This window comes from Pelobates fuscus, chromosome 6, assembly GCF_036172605.1.
Source record: "Pelobates fuscus isolate aPelFus1 chromosome 6, aPelFus1.pri, whole genome shotgun sequence".
NCBI classification, from domain to species: Eukaryota; Metazoa; Chordata; class Amphibia; order Anura; family Pelobatidae; genus Pelobates; species Pelobates fuscus.
In genome coordinates, this window is record NC_086322.1 from 186,317,558 (window position 1) to 186,323,557 (window position 6,000).

Below are 6,000 nucleotides of genomic sequence, written 5' to 3' on the forward strand. Positions count from 1 at the left end.
TGTATGCCATCATGATGCCAGATCTATGACCCCGTTGTTAAGACCTGCAGTGGTTATGGTGCTGCAGCCTTCTTTTCCTTTCCCAACAGATGAGCATAAGTGATTATAGCTGCAGCAGGGAGTAGAGGAATAGTAGAGGTGAATACAGCTTCCAAGATGATTCTTCCCAGCAAATAAAATATCTCCCAAACATGAGCCTAGACTTTATGAAGGGTGTAACAGGAAAGATCTTTATTGAAAACAGGCTGGCTTTTATGAGAAATCCTCCTGCAAGAGTACCTCCCATAGCAAACAAATACATTAACCAATCATTATACAGTATTTCACTAATACACGCCTTCCCTCTGCCTGGGAGATATTGAGATAAGTTAAGGAATAAATCAATTATCTCCAGGCAAAGGGCACACAATTTCCCCAAAAGTTAGAACACCCCTTTCCCCAAAAGGTATCCCCACAAAATACATATCCCCTGATAGCCCCGATCTGGGGGACAAACATATCCAAATTTCACCCAGATCGGTTCAGGGGTTCTTGAAAAGTGTGAAAGTCATGTTTTACCGACCACACACGAGGCTCCTGCCCAAAACAGTTCCACAAATTCAGCGTGTGCGGTCGGTCAATGAGGAAAAAGGTGAAAAGCGAGCAAACTACCGAATAGATCCTCCTGGCTCATAGCAGGGATTTTCCCCCTTGTCTGCACGAACATAACTACCGAATGCCGCTCTTCTGGCTGTTCGGTAAGTGGGAGAAGCTGGTGTTCGGTAGTTTCAGCGGTGGTTCGTGAGGTCGAGTGTCCGATTTTAGTTCCAGACACTCGACGACCAAGTCCCGCTGACTCCCCTCGTGCGAACAAGATGGCCGCCGTTTTCTTTTCCACGTGGCGTTCAGCTATACGAACAGCGGCCACCCAGGGAACACTTAATCGACGGTGCTTTTGTACTTAACAAGCCAGGAGGGTGGTCGGTGTTCGGTAGTTTCAAACTGCCGAACTAATAACCAATATTTATACAGAAAAATTGAGAAAACACTCGAATACAGAAGAAAAAGTCGAAATAAAGTCAATTTTCTTCACACCCGTATACAATCCCTCAAAGTTAGGACAGTTTTGCCGATGTAATATAGTCTGCAAGGACATGAGATGAGGTAAATTACATGGTCTGTTAGAAAAGTGATCAAATGACGGATGAGGAACCTTTTGACAAATTGGGGACAAAGTGAGCATATGGCCACAGGTTACGCAACCTGAACACTTGAAACATCCTTTTTTCATTGTAATGCTCTGTTTCTCATACTGACAGGGAATATCACTTTTGACTTAAATATCCCTCAAATTTTTTTTCCGCTGGAATGCCATCCGAGGATGTTGAGTGAATTCTGAACTCAATATGTGATCTGATGACAATAAGTCACATCTTCTCCTGATGGACTGTGAGATCCTATTGCTCGCTGTGTGATACTGCAGATGTATTGTGACCCTAGGGTTCTCTTGATCCTTCTTGTTGCTCCTGGGATTCTCATTTTTGTGAATCTTCAGCGTTCTATCCAATGATTGTTTCAAAGTGTCTTTGGTGTATCCCCGTTCAAGGAAAAAGCATTTCATAATTTCCAATTGTGTGGTGCTCTTATCTGGATCCAAATTATTCCTCAGTACCCTGAGGAATTGTGAGATCGGCAGAGATTTCAGAGGTGATGGATGAAAGCTAGTTGCGTGAAGTAAGGTGTTCCGATCAGCTGTTTTTTTTTTGTACAACGTATACCCAATATTTTTCTTAGTACGATATACCTCCACATCCACTAATTGTATGTTCTCTGTGTAGTATGTGAGGCTTAAGCGAATAGGAGAATCTCCATCATTCAAACCATTAATCATGCTAACCAATGAGCATGATTGCTCAGACCAGATCATGAAGATAGACCAGATCATGAAGATATCGTCTATAAATCTTAGGTAGAGTAATATCTCGCTCATGTACTTCATTATTAAAATGTTGGATTTTTCATAGGCATACATGTAACAGTTTGCATATGTCGGAGCCATGGCCTATCCCATGGCAGTCCCCGTTTATTGAATGTAAAAATATTTCTCAAAATGAAAATAGTTATTACATAACGTGAACTCAAGACATTCCAGTAGTAACTCAGCCTCAGCCTCAATGCCAGCCGTATGTGGGATGACTGTGTACAAATTTTGAACATTTATTGTGACAAATATGATGTTGTCTTCTGCTAAGGTGACCTCATTGATGCGGGTGAGAAAGTCATAAGTGTCCTTTAAACAAGTAGGGATCAGTGTAACAGATGCTTTACAATGATAATCAATGAACTTCACCATTGGTTCTAAAAGTCCACCCCTGGCTGACACAAAAGGTGTGCCAGGGGGGTTCTTAGGGTCCTTGTGGACTTTTCGCAGAGTATACAGTAATGGAATCCTAGGATGAGGATTAACTAAGTAATTTGCAGTTTTTTTAACCCCTTAAGGACCAAACTTATGGAATAAAAGGGAATCATGACATGTCATACATGTCATGTGTCCTTAAGGGGTTAATCTAACCAGCCCTCAGTTAGACCCCATTGTACCAAACTATATAGTTTTATGGTGATTTTGTTGGTTGGATCCAAGGTAATTCTTCTGTATGTATGTATGTCAGATAATTGCCTTAAGATCTCCGTCTTATACATACAATAATCTTGTAGCACAATGGTGCCCCCTTTGTTCCTTCCAATGCGGATAAACTGTGTGGTATTTTGTCTGGATGGGAAATGATGTGTTCCACATGAGATCTAATCAATTGTGTAAATGTTTTGATTGAATGAGGAGTACTTTTGGGTTCCCAAGTGCTTTTGAGTTTGAAAGGTTGAAATTCTTTTTGTGTCTATTGACCCTTAAGAGCTTGTAAATTCAAAGTTCTTTCCATCTTGAATAGTTCAATTTCCATCTTCAACTTATTTGGTTGTGAAATAGGTACAAATGTCAATCCTTTAGCTAGTACCCAGGTGTGATTTTCCGGCAATGTTTTCTATGATAAATTAAAAATGGGGCTTACCTACCTCCGGGTGGGAGGATTGGAGCGAGTGTTTGTAGATCTTCCCCTTTTGTCCTCTTCGTATATGTCTGGGTTTACTAGATTTTTTCTGTTATTTGCGGATGGTGGATCGTTGGTGTGGCGGACTTGTGATAATAAAGCAGTGATGATTTAGAAGTGGATGGTTCTGACAATTGTGTTGTACATTCACCTCCTTCTGTCTCGGATGTGGGCTCTGTGGAACTGGTGTCAATAGATAGAAATATAGGTTTTTGTACCCTATGTTTGTATTTTGGAAAATACAGTTTATGTCTCTCCCCACTTAGCCAGTGGTAGACCTGATGATTAGTATAGTCAAATTAACCCTTTCAACTTTCTTATTTTTAAACCGGATAAGGTAATTTTGGTATCTCATAATTTCATTCTGTAGCTTTAACACCTGCTGTGTAGATGTTGTAGCATATGATGTGGACATGTGTGTCATTTCAAATTTATTAATGGACTCTTTAGTAAATATTAACTCTTCACCTCCTCAACCGCAATAATCATCCAATCCAGGGAACATTTGTTAGAGATGGCTACCCATTTTTTGTTGACCAATCGTAGTCGAATTCCTTATCCTGAATCCTCTAGGAATGTGTTTAGCTCAGTAATAGTTGGAAATAAATATTCCATGAAGGTCTAGGTCAACCTCACGTCTTTTGAGTTTCAACAGATCATTGTATAAGTCGAGTCAGTGTGTGTTAACTCTGCTTTAGGCTTAGGCCATAAAATTTGTTCGGCTTCTAGTTCATAAATTTGTAAAGTTTTTGCAGTATCTGCCAAGGCACCTGCCTTTAACAAAAAGTCCTCCATAGTAGGCTTGATAGGACTGAAGGAAGCGATGACACAAAACAATGACCAGAAAAGATGAAATATTATGAATATATCTTACAGACAAAAAGATGTCCCTTTGGAGGTGATCAGACTGTGTGGTGCCACACACCACATATATAACAAAAATCCAGTATGTCTGGCACTCAACCTAAAAATAAAAAAACCTCACAAAATTCAAAAATATACCAAGGTGTAGATCAGTGCAAAAAAATATATATATACCAACCAAAAAGCTGAATGCACTCCCTGGATTCCAAATAAAAATAGTGCTTTATAAGTTGCAAAAAAAGATCAACGATTCAACCAAACAGTCTTCATAAAGATAGCATACAGTGCATGAAAATGTTTTTTATAACAAACATAAGTGCTGTAAATTGATGGATAATAATTAACTTACCCAGTGCAGGTTGAATGCCAGATATACTGGATAATTGTTATATATACATTTATATATGTATATTTATAGGTCCGGAAATATTTGGACACTAACAAAAGTTTAGAAATTTCGCTGTTTACCAAAATAAATTCAAGAGAAAGTTAAAAGGACAATTTAGGCACCATGACAACTTAATCTAAATGAAGTTGTTTTGGTGCTAGGAGGTTCCCAAGGGCACTCTTGCCTCAGGGGGTTAAACCGTTCTCTAAAAATAACCAAGCCACAACACTGACTTGGAAAAGGTAAGTGGAAAAGGTAAGTTTCTGCCTGGTGGCACTTTTAAAGTGAAATATCAGAAGCTGTATGCTGCCTGGGGGGAACTTTCACCCCTGAAGGTAAGAATGACCCGGGGGCCTCCTTGCACCCTAACAACTTGATTAAGATTAAGTTGTTTAGGTGCCTGGAATGTCCATTTAACCCCTTAAGGTCACAGCTTCAGACGCTTAATGACACAAGCAATTTTTGCATTTTCTTGCTGTTTGCGTTCAACTGCAATTTACATCTCTCTCGTTTATTGCACCGACACATATTATATACTGTTTTTTAAAGGACAGAACAGGCTTTAATTTGATGTAACATATATATATATATATATAAAAAAAAAATATATATATATATATATATATATATATATACATGCTTATTTATTATTTAAAAAATACAGAAAAATGCAAAAAAAAAAAAGAAATTTGTGTTTTTTGTACAGTTTTTGCAATAATAATGTGTGCCTAATTAGTGCAGGTTAAAGAAAGTAATTAAAAATAAATTCATTTAGTTGTTCTGATTTACAGTATATATAACGTGTCTGGGATTTTCAGTTTTTTTTTGGTAGTTACAGGTCACAAAGCACAAGGAGTAAAATAAACTTTTAATGTGGAGCGATTTTAGAATTTGGTATGTTTGTCTTGTAAGCTTAATAGCCATAAAAGAAAACAAAATTGCCACACAAAAGTATATATTTATATAAAGTAGACACCACAGGCTATTGTCCTAAGGTTGTTTTGACACTTTCTAAGTAGCCATTTCACCGCCAATCTCTGCTAAATATTGGAGTAAAATTTAGTTTTTTGGTTTTTTTGGCACACAAACTTATAACAAAGAACTTCTCATGTGTATTTTGTAATGTTGGTGTGTGCTATTCCTGTACAAAGTTTTATTATGTGTTCAGTTACTTCTGCTGAGTACAACAGTACCCCCATTGTTTGTCTTTGGCACTATTTTATGAAGCTACAGTGCCATATAGGAGACCTGTCCGTTTCAACATTTACAGTAGAATTTTGAGAGACGGATTTAATGGGCCTATGCTTCCATTTGGGGTATTATAACAGTTTGACTGTTCAAAACCCCCCCACAAAGGCCTACCATTTGTAAAAGTAGACACCTCAGGGTATCTCATATGGTGCATATTGTGCTTTAACATGCCCCCATTTTTTCACCAATATATGCCAAAGTATGTGGTAAAAAATAATTTTGGTAATTTTTTACATACGGATTCCATTTTTGCTGGCCATTTTGTACATTTCATATGTGCCACTAAGTTCAAACCCCCCAAATTATGCTCAGCTAAGCCTTCTCAGTAAAACAATATGCCCAATGTATGACCTAGACACTATTTTGTGAAATTACACTGCTGTAAAAGAGACGTAACAAGTTAAGGTTTTTAAG